The sequence below is a fragment of the Cimex lectularius genome, unplaced genomic scaffold (genome assembly GCF_000648675.2).
Source record: "Cimex lectularius strain Harlan isolate CLEC.00 unplaced genomic scaffold, Clec_2.1 scaffold10, whole genome shotgun sequence".
In the NCBI taxonomy this organism is placed as follows: Eukaryota; Metazoa; Arthropoda; class Insecta; order Hemiptera; family Cimicidae; genus Cimex; species Cimex lectularius.
This window is the reverse complement of record NW_019392665.1, coordinates 3,421,716-3,439,644: the sequence shown is the minus strand read 5'-3', so window position 1 is coordinate 3,439,644 and position 17,929 is coordinate 3,421,716. Positions and strand designations below refer to the sequence as shown.

The window sequence follows — 17,929 nt, the reverse complement described above, 5'->3', positions numbered from 1 at the left end:
TAAGATAAATAATTTTATAGTAGATTTATGTTTTATTTTTTCTATCTGCACTTACCAAAAGACCATTTTCTTTTTTGTTAGTTTTCTCCAATTTTGGACTGAAAAAGAGAAGTGTGAAAGGGATTTTTTTTATGATACACATAAATTAATTTTTTTTTTTTTTAATTCTGTCGATATGTTCTGTTGTGATTTGCATTTTGTTTGTAATTGCAGCTACTGGAACTAATAAACAGTGAGAAATATTGACATTGTTTTTTTTTTCTTTTTCATTTATAGCTAGACACTTTTGCCAAAATTGCGACAGGAGCTACAAGAGGAAGTCACATCTGATGCAGCATCTCCGGTACGAATGCGGCAAACAGCCGGAACAGTCATGCAGCTTTTGCCCGTTCCAGTGCAAGAGGAAATCCAACCTGAAAACACATATAGCGCTAAAACACTATAAATACAACATACCGTAATTTAAAATCAGAGGGCTACAAAAAAAAAAAAGCCAAACGATCCAATCTCTGTTTAAATGTATATACTACGATTTAATTCCAGGTCATTTTACGGCGTCTACCCTAGTGGGGAAATAGCATCGGGCAAAGTCTAGATAAGGTACAACTTCTGCATTCTGATTTTATTTAATTTATTTTTTTCAAACAATATATATAACAATAAACAATATTTGTGAACTTTGTACTGTAAAATAGATTTTTTTTTTAAATCCTGTTTGTTTAAGTTCATAACCAAAGACCTTACTAGTACCGAGAAAGTTCTGATGCGATTTCAAGATGTTTTTCTTGGCCTGCAGTATATTCCTCACTCAACTGTTGACCTTCACCGTTGCCAAGTTGATTCAGAGTAGAGCGTCTTCATCTTTAAGCTGGGTTCGACTAGTTTATCGCAATCGTACTGCATTTACTAGTCTTAACTAAACACAATCTACGACCTGACAGTCATATTCAAGATTAATGTTCTTCCTTAACCTTTTCCCTCGTTGAAAAAGTAAACAGTGACAAAATAAAATGTACCACATAAAATTGGTGTTTTACAGACAGGAACAAAAATGCAAACATTGTTTTATTTTTTCTGACCAAAGCAATCAGTAGGCCATTTTTCATTTTTGTTAGGTTTCTTTCATTTAGGACTTGCATAAGAGAAGTTTGAGATTTTTTTTTAATTTCAATACTCATAATTAAACTTGACTTGGATTTCAATAATGCCTTTTGTCTTTTGCTGACTTTTTATTGATATTATCTTTTCTGTTGTAATTTGCGTTTCGCTTTCGATTGCAGCTACTGGAATCAATTCTAAACTGAGAATATTGACACTGTCCTTTTTTTTTCTTTTTCATTTACAGATAGACACTTTTGTCAAAATTGCAACAGGAGCTACAAGCAGAAGTATCATCTGACGCGGCATCTCCGATACGAATGCGGCAGAGAGCCGGAACAATCATGCAGCTTTTGTCCGTTCAAGTGCAAACGGAAATCTTCCCTGAAAGCACACATAGCGCTAAAACACTTTTTTGCCGATACGATCTAAAAACTATCCGATAAATCTTGCTTCCACGACATATAAAGCCAGATCTCATGAACATAAAAAAAGTCAAAAAGATTTTACCTAGTTTATATATGTTTATATTTAATTTAGTGTCGCGAGCGGGATTCGAACCCACGACCTTAACACGCCACTGCTCTAACTTGAGCTATCGTGACTTTGATCCATTCGGACACCAACTCCCATCTCAACCTAATTTTAAAAATGTTAATTAATTAAAAGGAGTAATTTGGTCAATCGGACCTGTAAAATGATCAAATTCTAGGATATTTCCTAACGTCTACCCCAGTGGGGAAACAGGTGCAACTTCTGCAAGGACAGGTGCAGAAGAAGATGACTATTGCCCTAGCCAGCCAGCGCTGCATCTTCTCCCGTTTTGAAAAACACCATAAAAACTCGGTCTGTCCCATATCGACCTAAGCTTATCAAATCTGACACGGTCTTTTTCATTCCAGGAAGACACCCGTGCACCAAATGCGGGAAAAGCTACAAGAAGAAGGGGCACCTCACTCAACACTTTAAATTCTGCGGAAAAGAGCCTCAGTTCCCGTGCAAACTTTGCCCGTACAGAGCAAAGCTCAAAAGCACGCTCAAGGCCCATATGGGTTTTAAGCATTCCGATTTTTTTTTCGACCTGTATCAACAATAGTTGTGAACTTTGTATGTTCAAAATAAATTTTTTTTTAAATACTATTTGTTTATGTTCATAACCCAAATCCTTAAAATGTGGTGAGACAGTTTTGATCTTATTTCAAGATGATTTTCTTAGCCTACAGTTCATAAAATCCTCTTACAGCTGTTGACTTTGGTTAGCTAGTCATTTCACCGGTAGTTACCAAGTTTAACTAGACCCAACTTTAGCTGTTGATTCAGAGTAATGGCCATCCTTTCATTTTCATTTTGAAGCAGTAGTTCATTTCAACTAGATACGTGTTTATCAACCAGACAGTCTGCAAGATTAAGGTTCTTTCTTACGTCTTTACTGTCTTTTGCTGATTTTTTGTTTTTACTTTCTGTTCTGTGTGATTGCAGCTACTGGAATCAATTCTACAGTGAGAATATTGACATGGTCCTTTTTTTTCTTTTTCGCTTACAGGTAGACACTATTGCCAAAATTGCAACAGGAGCTACAAGCAGAAGTATCATCTGACGCGGCATCTCCGATACGAATGCGGCAGAGAGCCGGAACAATCATGCAGCTTTTGCCCGTTCAAATGCAAGAGGAAAGCCTACCTGAAAATACACATAGCGCGAAAACACTTTTTCATTGATACGATCGAAACACTATCCGATGAAACACATTTCCATGACTTAAAATAAAATTAGAGAGCCCATGACCATAAAAAAAATTCTATCTTTGTTAATATGTGTATGTATAAACTACGATCGAATTCCAGGACATTTCCCAACGTCTACCCCTGTGGGGAAACAGGGCCGTAAGGTCCAGAGGAGGTGCAACTTCTGTCAGAAGAATAAAATCCGGAAGATGGTGACCAACTATTGCCCCGGATGCCCTAACCGTCCCGCCCTCTGCGTCTTCCCCTGTTTCGAAAAACACCATAAAAACTTGGTCTGTCCCTTATCGACTCGAACTTATCAAATTTGACATGGCTTTTCTTTTTCGTTTCAGGAAGACACCCGTGCACCAGATGCGGGAAAAGCTACAAACAGAAGGGGCACCTCACGCACCACATCAGATACGAGTGCGGCATCGAACCGCAGTACTGCTGTACAATCTGCCCACACAGAACAAAGCGCAAAGCCAACCTGAACATTCATATGAAAATAAAACATATGCACCTTTTTAAATAAGATTTATATTATGTAGATTTAAATTATATATTTGTTTTTATAATTAATAAATGTTTATAATTAATGCGTTTGTTTTTGACTCAAATAGAGAAAAATCGGTCTGTTTTGTTGATTAAAATTTGTGTAGTCTGATCATCTCCGATCATCCTGTCCTCAATGGTTTTAATCAAAGAAGACCCCTTGATTAAGTTGAAAGTAAATGAAATTCAGTCAAATTTTATGACCTCTGGATCTCATTTAATTTCATTTAACTGGTTTTGTTTGTCAGATGCATTTATATATTTAATCCTCTGTCAGATCTTCGTCTTTACGGGAGTTTGCAACAAAAGTATTTTGAATTTGAATTCATGGCAGTCAGATTTGAACCCACCTTGTCAACACTAACGATCGAGGTCACCCCCCGAATATATTATTTAAAGTGTACTTTTTAGGTCAGACCAGTAGCTACTTTGCAAAAATGACACATACAACTACATTTCTTGCAAATAAAAAAAAAGAAAATCTATCAGGTTCAAGACCTAATTGCTTATGTTGCCCTAATGATTTTGCATATTTTCAGGTAGACACCATTGTCCGAAATGCGAGAGGAGTTACAAGCACAAGTGCCACCTTTGGGAACATTTGAAATTCGAATGCGGGAAAGAGCCTCAGTTCATGTGCCAGTTGTGCCCTTTTAAAGCGAAACGAAAGCGAAACCTCAAGCTCCACGTGAGCACCAAGCACATGAACTTGAACAGGCTGTTCTAGCCGCGCCCGCCAGTCGATTCCTTCCACTCGTCTAATTCAAGCCGTTGTTTCAGTTCGGCACATGTGCAGCAGTTGTGGAAGAAGCTATAAACAAAAAAGCCACCTCAATAGTCACATGAGGTATGAGTGTGGGAAGACGCCGCGTTTCTTCTGCGAGCTCTGTTCCTACAAATGCAAGCAAAAGTCCGCCCTCAAAGCCCATTACGCTTCTCGTCATGCTATGTTGCCTGAAGCCACTAGTTTAAACATGAACACCCAAATATAAATTATTTAAATATAATTTTGAATTGTTTCATTCCCTTTATATTTCTTCTTACATCGAAAAAGATGCTATACTCTTAAAACACATATGAAGGACATAAAAAAATTTCTGTAGACTCGGTGTTTTTGATATATTATGAAGGCATCGTTTTGAAATATTTTTTAATTTTCAGGTCCATATAACTGCCCAAATTGTAGTTCTAGTTATATCTACAAAGGCAGTCTCAAGCAGCATATGAGGTATGACTGCGGGAAGCCGGCTAACTTCCAGTGCACCCTCTGCCAGTACAAGTCAAAAAGGAAGGGCAACTACCTGCGCCATCTCGTCACGCGTCACTCTGCCGACAGTTTCGAATCTCGTTTTTCAAACTAACCGTTCTCATTCGTTTAGGTTTCTACTGCAGTTGCGGGAAACTGTACAAATCGAAGGGGACGCTGAACCGCCACCGCAAGTACGAATGTGGCAAAGAGGCGCAGTTCTTCTGCGACCTGTGTAATTTCAAGGCAAAACGGAGAGACAACTACATACAACACAAAATAATGGTGCATTCTTTGAAAGATTGTCATTAAAAATATTTTGTCAACTCTGTACTTTCATGTTTTTACATGGCATTTTTTTTTCCATTGAAATAAACATTTTCTTCAAATGAGTGAAAAAGAAAAAGAAGTAATTCTACGTATAATATACTTTTTTCCCCCAATTTTCCTAGTATGAATTTTCAATCAATTTCAATTAAACTGAAAAAAATTAAATCTCTCAACAACTGACAATCTAGCAGTATTACATATTTACTTGTTTCTAGGATTCACTTGTAACTATTGCGGCTTGGTATGCAAGACAAATTACAGTTTTATACGTCACATCGCTTATTTCTGCAGAAAGAGGAAGCCGTACAAATGCAAAGTGTGTGGACGCAAATATCACCAGAAGCACACGTACCTCGCGCACCGAAGAAAAAAGTGTCACACAAAAGGTCTGCTTTATTTAATTTTATTTTAATAAACACAAATTTATGTTCTAAATTGATAACATACAATTATGTAGCTGAAAAACAGAGAAATATTACATTTGATTTACTTTTTTTAATTTTTTTTTAGAATCCAGACAAAATTGTAGGATTACAAGACAGAAGGCATGTTCTAGAAGGATTACAAGATCTTCAGCAAATGGCCTCCATTCAGATTTAAATTGTGCGACTTCAAATGGCAAAGCCTCTAATAAGACATCTAATGAATATATTCACGCAACTCTAAAAGGTATGGATCAGTTAATTAAAATTCACCTAAACTTAAATATTAATAATTCATATTTAATTGCTTCAAATTAGTTTTATTGATAAATCTCGAAAACGTGGCCTATTAAAAATATGCGATTTATTTTAGGTGCAGTGAAGGGTAAAAGAATCGTCATGATAAGACAGCAAAACGCATCAAAAAGGACTCCGCTATGAAAATCAGCCTTTATATAATTTATAATAGTAGTTAGCCAATTTTTACTTAACATCCATTTTTGTAGTTTTAAATTTTTATTGTAGTAACTTTTTTTAAAATCTAACTGTATGACGTCTTTCTGCATGACACATTTAATAAAATAAATATAATAATTTTCAACTTGTTTTGTTAATTACACAAAATTAACCTGGCAATATTGGTCCCTAAATTCATACATGTTTTTGGTTACCGTTCTCTGTCATTAGTAATTTACAAAATTAGCAGGCATCGGAGACAACTGATAGAGCGTCTGATTTATGGAGAAAAAACTTGGCAGAGGAATATAAGACTATGAATTACTGGGAACATTTCCGGCTGGTGCAGAGGAATGAGGCGAGCGAACGAAAATTATCGAATGACATTAATTTTCTTGTATTTTAAGTATTTTCTGAATTGTAAGAAAATTGAGTGTCTATTCATACCAGGATGAACATTAATTTATTTAATTACTATTTACTTTGCTGACAGTATGTACCAGGAATCAATATTGGCATTGTAAGTATTTTCAAAATGAGTGACGATATATACGTAGATTTAAGATAATTGACTGGTAGTCTAGGTCCTTCATAAATTACAAGAAAATCAGGTAACAGTAATACCAGGATTCAAGATAAATTTGTATTTTAAGGATTTTTGTAAAGTACTATTTACTTCGCTGACAATACTTACTATGATAATTACTTACTAATGATATTCTCAGTATTCTCAAAATGTGTGACAGCACATACCAAGATTTAAGGTAATTGACTGGTACACTTTTTGCAAAGGATAGTTATTTCTATTAATTAATAAATACCAGAATTCAAGGTAATTCACTGATGGTATTTTAGGTATTTCCTTGATGTTTCACAGTACACACAAAGATTTAAGGTAATTGACTGAAAGTTTAGATCCTTCATAAATTACAAGAAAATCAGGTGTCAGTAAAACCAGGATTCAAGATAATTTATTAATATTATAGGCATTTTTCTAAATTACTATTTATTTCGCTGACAATACTTACCAGGATTCAAGAATGTTATTCACAGTATTATTAAAATTTTTGATAGCATATACCAAGATTTAAGAATAATTGACAGGTACATTTTTGTGAAATTATTTCTATTAATTAATTAATACCAGAATTCAAAGTAATTCGCTGGTGTTATTCTAGGTATTTCCCCGATGTTTCGCAGTACATACCACGATTTAAGATAGTTGACTGGTAGTCTAGGTCCTTCATAAATTACAAGAAAATCAAGTCAGTAATACTGGGATTCAAAATAATTTATTAGTATTTTAAGCATTTTTCTAGAATACTATTTATTTTGCTCACAATACTTACCAGGATTCAAGAATGATATTCTCAAAATGTGTGATAGCACATACCAAGATTTAAGGTAATTGACTGGTAGTTTAGGTCCTTCATAACTTACAAGAAAATCGGGTGTCAGTAATACTGGGATTCAAAATAATTTATTAATATTTTAGGTATTTTTCTAAATTACTATTTATTTCGCTGACAATATTTACCAGGATTCAAGAATGATATTCTCAGTATTCTCAAAATGTCTGACAGCATATACCAAGATTTAAGAATAATTGACTGGTACATTGTTGTAAAAGATGGTTATTTCTATTACTTCATTAATACCAGAATTCAAGGTAATTCACTGGTGTTATTCTAGGTATTTCCCTGATGTTTTGCAGTTGCATACCACGGTATAAGCATTTTTCTAAAATACTATTTATTTTGCTCACAATACTTACCAGGATTCAAGAATGATATTCTCAAAATGTCTGACAGCATATACCAAGTTTTAAGATAATTCACTGGTACATTTTTGTGAAAGATGGTTATTTCTATTAATTAATTAATACCAGAATTCAAGGTAATTCACTGGTGTTATTCTAGGTATTTCTCCGATGTTTCGCAGTACATACTAAGATTTAAGATAATTGACTGGCAGTTTAGTTCCTTCATAAATTACAAGAAAATCAGGTGTCAGTAATACCAGGATTCAAGATAATTTATTGGTATTTTAGGAATTTTTCTAAAGAACTGTTTATTTCACTGACAATACTATGACGCGTTAGTGTGAATCTCCCTTCACACGATGCAAACTCGTTTCCTTGCGACTGTAAAATAAAAAAAAATATTTGTGCCACAAACTCAATTAAAATTAAACGGAAACGACAAAAATTGATCCAAACAAATTATAACAGCCTTCAAAAAAATAAATGTATTTAGATTTGAAAAAAATAAAAATATGTGATCTATGACATACGCACTCTCCTTGCCATTTACATAAAAAAGAGCAGGTGCCTTCAAGCAAAATTGAGAGAGAGTCCTTCCTCGTCCTTTCGTAGCTCAGCTTGCACTGCCCGATCCTGCTGTTGGGGATTAGCTTATCCTTTGAGATAAGCTTCTCATTTTTGAAAATATTGTTATAATACTTACCTGGATTCAAGATTGATATTCTCAGTATTCTCAAAATGAGTGACAATACACATACAATAATTATTTCAGATAATTGACTAGTAGTTTTTTTTTAATCAAAAATGGCTATTTCTATTAATTGGCTGGTATTCTTGGTCCTTCTTAAATTAAAGGAAAATCTGGTGACAATTACCAACTAGGATTCAAGATAATTCATTGGTAGGGATGTCTTGGTCCTTCATATTCCAGTAATAGTAATTATAATATTCAAGATATTTTACTAGTGGTCTCTAGTTATTTCTTAAATTAAAAGAAAATCAGGTGGTAGTAATTCCAGGATTCAAGATAATTTACCAGTATTTTAGGCATTTCCTGATTTACTATTTATTTTGCAGACAATAAATACCAAGATTCAAGAATAGTATTCTGGGTATTCTCAAATTGTCTGACAGCACATACCAATATTTATTTAACTGAATTAACCGGAAGTCGTAGTCCTTTTTTAATAATATACAACAAAATATGGTAGCAGTAATAGCAGGATTCAAAATAATTTATTGGTGATATTCTAGGTACTTCCTTGTTGGTTCTTCTTAAATTAAAAGGAAATGTAGTTACATAATAATAAATTGTGTTCTAATTTTTGGGATAAAGACTACAGTTCAGCAACAGCAAGTACTAGCTTTGCTTTACACCCAAATAACATACATATATCGTGACACAAAACATATAATACAGCATATAAAACAATCATCATATTCCACACATCAAACATTTCTACAGTCTAATTCTTTAATAATCATAATCAACAATAATCCTGAAAAGGTAATCAGGCCGAACCATTACCCATTTTTCCCATCTTTTCACCAAAAAAAAAAAAAAAAAAAAAAAAAAGACTCCTCGTATAAAAATGTCTTTCTATTCCCAACTTCCCTCCCCACCCCTTCAAAATCCAACGTAGGTAAACTTAAAACATCAATACCTCACTGGCACTCCCCACAGGAATGACATCTACTCAAAAAACAAACAGTTGAGTGAGTACTAATACTTTGATTGAATCTAAAATTTTCTAGCATTGTATAAATTCATTTTTTTATCTAACATTTTCTAGCATTGTATAAATTCACTTTTTTTTAATCTAAAATTTTCTAGCATTGTATAAATTCATTTTTTTATCTAAAATTTTCTAGCATTGTATAAATTCACTTTTTTTTAATCTAAAATTTTCTAGCATTGTATAAATTCACTTTTTTAATCTAAAATTTTCTAGCATTGTATACATTTTTATTTTTTTTTTTTCTCACTTCCTACATGTATTTGTAAAATTTAAACAATGTTTATAAATCCCAGGCCCTGAAGATGATATCAATAAAGATTGGAACGGCACGATAAAAAAAAATGTTTTTTTAAAACCTATGTCCCACCAAACATTTACACCCAAATTTTAAAACAAAACCGTGGTTTTGGAAGGAAGTGGGTAAAAGAAATTCTATTCCACTATTTTCAGTATGAAAACTAACCTTGGGGAGAGTTATCTGTATAGAATTAGAATAAGGACATCCCCGAACTGCCAAACATGCAAAAGTCCGTTAAATGCCGATTATATAATTCTAAAATGCCCTGAGTATAAAAACGAGAGGAAACAATTATTACTCTACTATATTCGGCTCAGTAAGTAAGCCTTGAAACGCTGTTGGCAAGTAACATGATGGTTTTAAATTTCTTAAATAATTTACATTTCTTTCTAAGATAATATAGAAACACTGGGCTATCAGACAGTGACGGGGGTGTTGGCTGGCCTGGAGTGCTCTGGGTCCGCTCTGGACGGGGTAGAATGGTTGGAGCGAAACCCCATCATGAGGGAACTGGCGCAAATCCCTCACAAAAGACGGAGAAAATTATAAGGCAACACCTCCCAGATTCTGCCGGTGTGGAGCTCCAGGAAAAAACTGACCTGCTAAAAACTATTACCTACTAAAATAATAATCAATAAATTTAAAAAAATCATATGGCAATATTTCGAAAGGAAAAAGCCAGAAGAAATAAATAAATTTATATTTTGGATATTTCTTAAATGGCAACAGCACATACCAAAATTTAAGATAATCGACTAGTAGTCTTGGTCCTTTTTAAATTTCATTAATATATAACATACCTTTTACAAAATATTGGATGATAGTAAAAAAAAAAACATACTTACCAAGATTTAAGATAAATGACTGGTAGTCTTGGTCCTTCTTAAAGGAAAATCAGATGACAGTAATAAGAGGATTCGAGGATAATTTTCTGGAGGTATTTCCTAAATACTTCACCTTACCAAGATTTAAGATAATTGATTGGTAGTTTTAGCTCTTCTTAACCCTCCATCGGGCGCACCTCTGAATGAAACAAAACCAGGCGCACCGGCCTGAGAGGCCACCTACTTATTTTACCCTCCCCTTCCCCTCTAATCAATTTAATCCAAAACACAGTTAAGGTAGCCTTTGCTTGGATTTACAGAAATCAAATACACCAAATTGGATGGAAACAAACCAGTTTATTGAATATAATAAAGCTTAAACTAAAACAACCAAAATTGTGAATTTTGTACAAGTTTTCAAAAATTAATCAAACCAAGTATCATAATAGTAAAAAAATACTGGAAAAAATGTATACAGTCTGATGTGGCGCAACGATTCTTTGCAGCTGAATAACAGGTTTGGCACAGTGGATTTACGTGGCTAAGGCAGATCGGTTGATGACAATTTTTACATTTGTAATTTGTCATCCTTCTAAATCCTTTTTCAGCCATGCACATGCCACATTTGCGTCTTTTCGGAGGTAAGGTGGGCGAATTTTCAGGTTTTTCTTGTAAAAACCTTTTCAAGCGGGATTGTAGGTGAGTCGGCATTCCACTTGTATTTAGACTTCGTCGGGCTAGTCGTCCAATTATAAGTTGACGAGACAGTTTTGAGGAAGATTCTCCTTTTTAGCGGTTCCAGTTTATTCGCAAGCGAAATCACTTGAGAATTTATGCCGGCTACGTTCAGACAGGCAAAGATGACCATCGGTCAGCGTCTTGTGTTCCGGCTCACACTGAACGTTGCACACATATGATCAGCAGTGTCAACTCCACCTTTGGTGGTATTGTAAAACGTATCACTTCTGGCTTTTGCTGCTCTCTGGTATTTTGATCAATGGCATTAGTTTCGTGGAGTGATGAAACGAGAATCACATTTTTCCCTTTCTTTGGAATGTATGAAACCAAAGTGTTACCGTTGTTGAAGCCGAACAAGCTGCTGTGTTGAGCCCTCCTTCTGATATTGACAAAATTGTCTGGTATCTGTCTTTTATTTTATTTAATTGTCCCAACATAAGAAAGCCTTTTTTTTTTTTCAAATCATTAATGAGATCTATGTCTGTGAACCAATTATCAGTGGTTATGTTGCGCCCTGTCTCAAAAAGGGGTGCGGCGATTCGTTTCACCACTTCACTTGGCTTGTTCTAACACAAAATGGCCCTTCAGGCTGTTTTCCTGCGAATATCTCCATGTTGTAGGTGTATATCATTTTGGCATCAACAAGGGCAAATACCTTTACCATATTTGTTGAGTTTGGAGGGAATGTATCGTCTGAATGCACACCTCCCACAGAACCCTGGCAGCATCTCATCAATTGTAACATTTTCTCCGGGGAGGTAGTTTTTTTGGCAGTTTTGAACAAAACAATCGAACATTTCATGAATTGGGCAAAGTCGATCATATTCTTTCCATTGTGCTCGGCTTGTACGATCGTCAAAAACGAATATGAGGAACTTGTATCTTTTTAGGCTCATCACCAGGCCAAATTTCTCAACCCCATCTCCTTCTGGCCCCATAGCTCCTCCAGACTCTGACGATTTCCTCTGTATGCTCCAGCAAGGTATAATAAACCAATGAATGCCTTGATTTCAATGATGCCTGTTTCCTTGGCATCCCTCTCTCTGGCAAATTTGGATTTGACTGAATCTATTGATTGGTATATTTTACAATCAATTCCAAAATTTCTGTAGTGAACAAACATTCTCAACCGTCTTGGCCTTTCATGTACCACACCATTCGGCGCTTTACAGTTTGGTGGCTGATTTTTATGTTCACTGCTTTTTTATTTATGACGGAAGCATTTTATATGCGTGTATAGGACGGTCGCATCTCTCTCACTCCTGGCGAGCTCTTGATTGGTATCCAGGATGGGCGTCACGGAGGCGGCTCGCTCGGGATATCAGGCCTTGTTATTGTTTTGCATAATGAATGTCGATTCTATCTCAGTCTTTAAAAAATAAGGGGATCTGATTTATATTTAGGCTGCCATCCTTTCTGCCTCATGATGGCTTTCCAGAATTTTTCCACTGCCTTGTAACCGGCTGGGATTGATATCACACGGCGCACGGTGTCCATGGTAGCATATTGAACATCGATTTCATAGATCCATCTCATCCGTGGGACTGTGTACATTTCACACTCTATGACCAGATGTTCAACCGTCTCCGGCATGCCGCACTCGCACAAAGGACTATCTCTTAGCCCAAAACCGTGAAGTTTGGCCGAGAAGTCCCCGTGCCCAGTCAGCAGCTGGGACATGTAATGGTCCGTCTTAAGATGGGTCATGCCCATGCGACTCTCCATACTGCTAAGTAGCCAGTATGTGTGTCTTCCTTTCGTTGACGTTTCCCATCATCGTTGCCATTCGTTCGTTACCCATAAAGCAGCTTCTTCTTTCGACTGGACCGGTATGCATGGCTGGTAACCGTTGGACAGTTCCCAAGCGGCACACGCTGCTTTCGCCTGCAGGTCCAGCAAGGCCGCTCGCTGAGCATTGCAAAGCTTCACCCAATTGGCTCTTTTTAGACTTCTTGCCCACGCGGGAGCGGCGTAAAGTAGGACCGATTGGCATAAAGCCGAGTAGTACGTCTGCCTCGTCTTCCAACTTAAGCCCCACGCTGCTCCACTCATGGCCCTAATTGCCGCAATCCGTGCCGGAAACATTCCCAACATTGCAATATTGTTTTTGCATTTCCAGCATCTCACATTGCTCTACTTCGTCCAGAGAATCTATATCGCTTTCTTCGCCAAAATCCTCAACCAGCGCTGGATCATCAGAAGCATCATCCTCGAGGAGTTTTCTAATTTCGGCAACATCATTAGGGGTGGAAAAATCATACATTTTTTTGTCCATTTCAGCAGGAAATCTAGAATAAAAGTCAGGAAAACTGAATTGAAAAGTAAAATGAACGATTACAACAAAAATGTAGTGAAAAAACTTATCTTTTAATTTATGACGCAGTCGGCTCGACAAGCCAGGATGGGTCTAGGCTAGCAGAGTGAAGGTTGACGACAGAATGAATTAGGGATTCCTATGCACCACCCCTAAATAGGAAATTACTAGGAGGGGCGCCAGGTAAAAGAATGGCAGGCAAAAAGGTGTTTAGCTGATCTCTCAGGTCAGCTGCGCCAGATGAAGGATTAAAGGAAAATCAGATGACAGTAATAAAAAGATTCGAGGATAATTTTCTGGTGGTATTCTAGGTATTTCCTAAATTGTTCATAGTACATACCAAGATTTAAGAAAATTGACTGGTTGGTAATCTTGACCTTGTACCTGTATTACTGGTAGTATTCTAGGTATTTCCTGAATGGTTCACAGTTTTTACCAAGTTCACTAGTTTCGTGGTCCGCTTGACCAATTAAATCTTACAATTAATTAAGGTTTTTAGTTGAGATAAAAAAGTCAATGGCACGAGCGGGATTCGAACCCACAATCTTCGGCTAGATACGCCGCTGCTCTACCACTTGAGCTATTGTGACCTCGATCCACTCTGACACCAACTTCCTATCTCATCCCGACCTTTTGAATTGTCCCTCCTTTTTGCCATTTTTCAAATGTCGTGTAATCGGATTGGTTTCTCGACAACAAATGAAATGGCCACGGAGAGCTTTAGTGAAGTATACTTCATTTTAAACATACTAAATTCACTAGTTTCGTGGTCCGCTTGACCAATTAATATCTTACAATTAATTAAGGTTTTTAGTTGAGATAAAAAAGTCAATGGCACGAGCGGGGAAAATGGCAAAAAGGAGGGAAAACTCAAAAGGTGGGGTTGAGATAGGAAGTAGGTGAGTGGATCGAGGTCACGATATCTCAAGTGGTATAGCAGCGGCGTATCAAGCCGAAGATTGTGGGTTCGAATCTCGCTCGTGCCATTGACTTTTTTATCTCAACTGAAAACCTTAATTGTTTTACCAAGATTTAAGATAATAGATGGTAGTCTTAGTACTTTTTAAATGTCAATTAAATATGAGCTGCCTACCGACAGAAAAATTCATGTAATTGATTGGTATCATAAATCATTTCTCAATTATGAAATACTGGATGATAGTTTACTATCTTAACTTACCAAGATTAGATTTAAGATTCAGTCTTGGTTTTAAATTACAAAAAAAAACGGTTCATAATTGGCCACTGATAGAAGTCATTAACAACTGAATAAAATTATATTTTTTAGTTTTCATTGTTAAATATTCAAATTAGCTTTGTCGTGAGGCATAGTCCCTCGCATTCTCGACTCGCGAGACTTTTTAAAACTAACGTATTTACTTGTTACCAGGATTCATTTGCAACGTTTGCTCCATGGGGTACAAATCCGAAAGCAGTCTCAAGAGCCACAAGAGGTACGAATGCGGGAAGATGGCTCAGTTTAAATGCGACTTATGCAACTTCAAGACAAAGCGCAAGTACAATTACAACCGGCACAGAGTTATCGTACATGCGCTACCCATGAGCGATTTCATCCGAACTGAGAGCTTTAATTAATAAATACAAAGATGTACATCAAATCTGACTCAAACTTGAAGGATACTGTTTATTTTATTCATAAAATAAAAAACGTTATATTTTTGTTTTAATAAAAATGTATGAGGTCTAGGGTAGGATTTTTTTTTTTCATTTAAGCAAGCCTCATCGTACAGACAAGTATAAAACGGATTCATCTCGGTCTTTAGTTTACCGTCCCGGACTCCTCGCCATCTAATAGTTGACCAATTCCTGTTCTAGGTCGGGTGACTTGCAAGGACTGCGGCCGAAGTTACAAGCACAGCTGGCACCTTACCAGCCACATCAAATACGAATGTGGTAAAAATTCTAAGTACGCGTGTAAAGTGTGCGATTATAAAACTTTCCGCATCAGCGACATCAAAAGGCACTGTTTAAGAAAGCACGACAGCCGTAATTAAAGCCTAGTCAAATATTTTTAACGTCGAGAGAGGAGGAAAAGTGGAAAGTGTTTTAATTTCAGAGTCCAGATGAAAATTTACGCTTAAAATTTACTATTTATATTTATTAAATAAATACTGTACTAGTCGATTTGTTTTTCATTTAAAACTTTTTCTTGCCCAAACCGTAATTTTTTTACAAGTTGAAACACCGTTGGCGAACCGTGTTGAAAATGATTTATCAGCGTCAATCTAAATAATACGGATAAAATCGTTAAAAACTCGGACGATCAGGAGAATAATTTGAATCTAATATTATATTTTTACAGGTTTTTACAGTTGCAGCAGGTGCTTGAAAATGTACAAGAATAAGTGTACGCTTGCAAGGCATCTCAGGTACGAGTGCGGCACCTTACCGCAGTTCCTATGCCAGTTCTGCCCCTACAGCGCCAAGCGGAAGGCCCACCTGCTCACCCACTGCGCCATCAAGCACACCGGAATCGTGTTTAACAGCCTTCTCTTCCACGAAGAGACAAAACGAGAAAACATCGAAAGATACGACGTGGCAAATAAATAGAAAAAAAGTTTTCCCAAGTTTGATACTTTTTTCAGGTCTAGAAAACTGTGACGTGTTTGACAAAGCTTTAAGTCTAATATTAAAATTTACAAGTTCAACTTCAAAGTGTTATCTGAACAAACTTATACTCAAGTAATATTGTTAAAAATTATTTATTGTAGTTTGTTTTTAATAAACAAATTTATCAGTGTTTTTCTTTGTCTATTTTTCATATAAATTTAAGGATTTACTAAGAATTAGTTTAGTTTGGTATTTTCTGGTCATCAGGCATATTAATGAAAATGACCGAACTAAGGGTTCATCATACTGATCATGGATAAAGCTCGCAATAAGAAAAATTTCCAAGAATAAAAACACATTTGCTGGCAAGCATGTCCTTAAGTTGAAAATTTAAGCATGTCCAAAAAAAGATGTTTCAAGGTAGGCGAAAAATCCAAACTAGGCCATAGTCAAACATCAGACTGGCATTTAAGGAAATTATAGTAATAAATACATGAAAAAATTTGCATGTCGTGAGAGTTGTAGCAGAAGGAAGTAAAATAAAAAATCTGACGCCAATTAAAATAAGATCAAAATCAAGGTAAGAATAAATTTAAATTGTATATCCGTACTTTTTATAAATGGTATCCTCATGTCTACAGTGGTCATTTTTATATTCACATACAAATAACAGAAAATGCAGGGGTGCCATATTTTTTTGACACCCCTGCTATACTGTATTTCAAACATCCATTGTATATAGATTTAAGTTTGAGGACTTATCGGGGATGCTGAGGAATGCGGATGGCAAATGATCCTGAAATGTATAAAATAAAAAATTATTTATGCCATAGAGCTTCAGCTTAATTTTTTTATCCACTAACCACCTAAATAAAATTTCTCAGGTGTACTAGATTTGCATATTATGAAAACTGATGTCTGTGTAAATTTTTCCTAAGTCTGAACAAATTTGACATTTTCACCAAAATCGAAGTCAACGCAGTATGGAGCTGGCCACTTGGGACCTTTTTAAAAAAAATTTCTCCTCTGCAGAAAGGCACTTAAACCATGATAATACCGTAATATCCGCAACTCTGATTATTTCCAAATTCACTAAACCTTTCTCACAGATGGCAACTTGTACAATATACCTGACAGACCATCCAAAAATGGATGGATTTTCATCCAAATTCGTATAGCTTTAGTCTGAAGTAGCTGAACATCCAGCTTGAGCAGTTCTTTTTAATTAACTTTTAAATTTAATATATAACATTTAACACACCTAGCAGTTTTTTTTTTTTAATTTTAGGCACTTCAGTTTATTGGGGGCATTGTAAGGCAATAATTTAGCTGGAGCCAATAATTTTCTAAAAAGTGTCAAGATGGAAAAAAGAAGGGAGAGGAAGCTACGACAAAGTATCTTGTATATGCATGGATATAGTCTCGATCTTGTAAAAAATAAATGGATGTAATTCCAGCCTATTGTCAAAATTACCCACTTATTTAATAGTTGTAAAATTTGTTTTATTATTGAAAATATCTTTTATTTATGACTGTTATTGTATTCAACCATGTTGGATTGTGGGATGTGCAGTCATACAGAAAACAAGCGTAATGCTCAATTCTTTAATATGCCAACGTTTCAAATAGTTTTCATTCTTTTTCAAGGCAACACTGGAATAAAGGTAGAGCCACTTTTGTTCACTTTTTTTCCGGGTGTTAGCATTAAAATCGTAGCCATAGATTCGTTTCAAAGTGGCAGTTCTTCAATTCTTTTTTTTTTTTAAGAATTTGAAATTTTAATGCTAACACCAGAAAAAAGTAGCTCTACCTTTATTCCAGCATTGCCTTGAAAAATAATAAAAACTAATCG

General features: G+C 35.6%; 3 long non-coding RNA genes across 4 annotated transcripts; 2 read left to right on the top strand and 1 right to left on the bottom strand.

Annotated features, from left to right (window-relative positions):
- Positions 1 to 262: 262 nt before the first annotated feature.
- LOC106667380 lies at positions 263 to 9,042 on the bottom strand. Of its 2 annotated transcripts, none has more exons than XR_001340557.2 (2): positions 8,128 to 9,042; positions 263 to 413 (listed from the first exon to the last, which is right to left on the bottom strand). It is a non-coding gene; the product is annotated as an uncharacterized LOC106667380 (long non-coding RNA). The 2 variants fall into 2 exon arrangements; XR_001340558.1 differs by having other exon boundaries at positions 8,124 to 8,163.
- LOC106667378 lies at positions 4,740 to 5,980 on the top strand. The gene is made up of 4 exons (XR_001340553.2): positions 4,740 to 4,908; positions 5,169 to 5,339; positions 5,464 to 5,622; positions 5,749 to 5,980. It is a non-coding gene; the product is annotated as an uncharacterized LOC106667378 (long non-coding RNA).
- Positions 9,043 to 10,290: 1,248 nt separating the features above from the next.
- Positions 10,291 to 15,213, top strand: LOC106667409. The gene is made up of 2 exons (XR_001340571.2): positions 10,291 to 10,567; positions 14,897 to 15,213. It is a non-coding gene; the product is annotated as an uncharacterized LOC106667409 (long non-coding RNA).
- Positions 15,214 to 17,929: the final 2,716 nt, after the last annotated feature.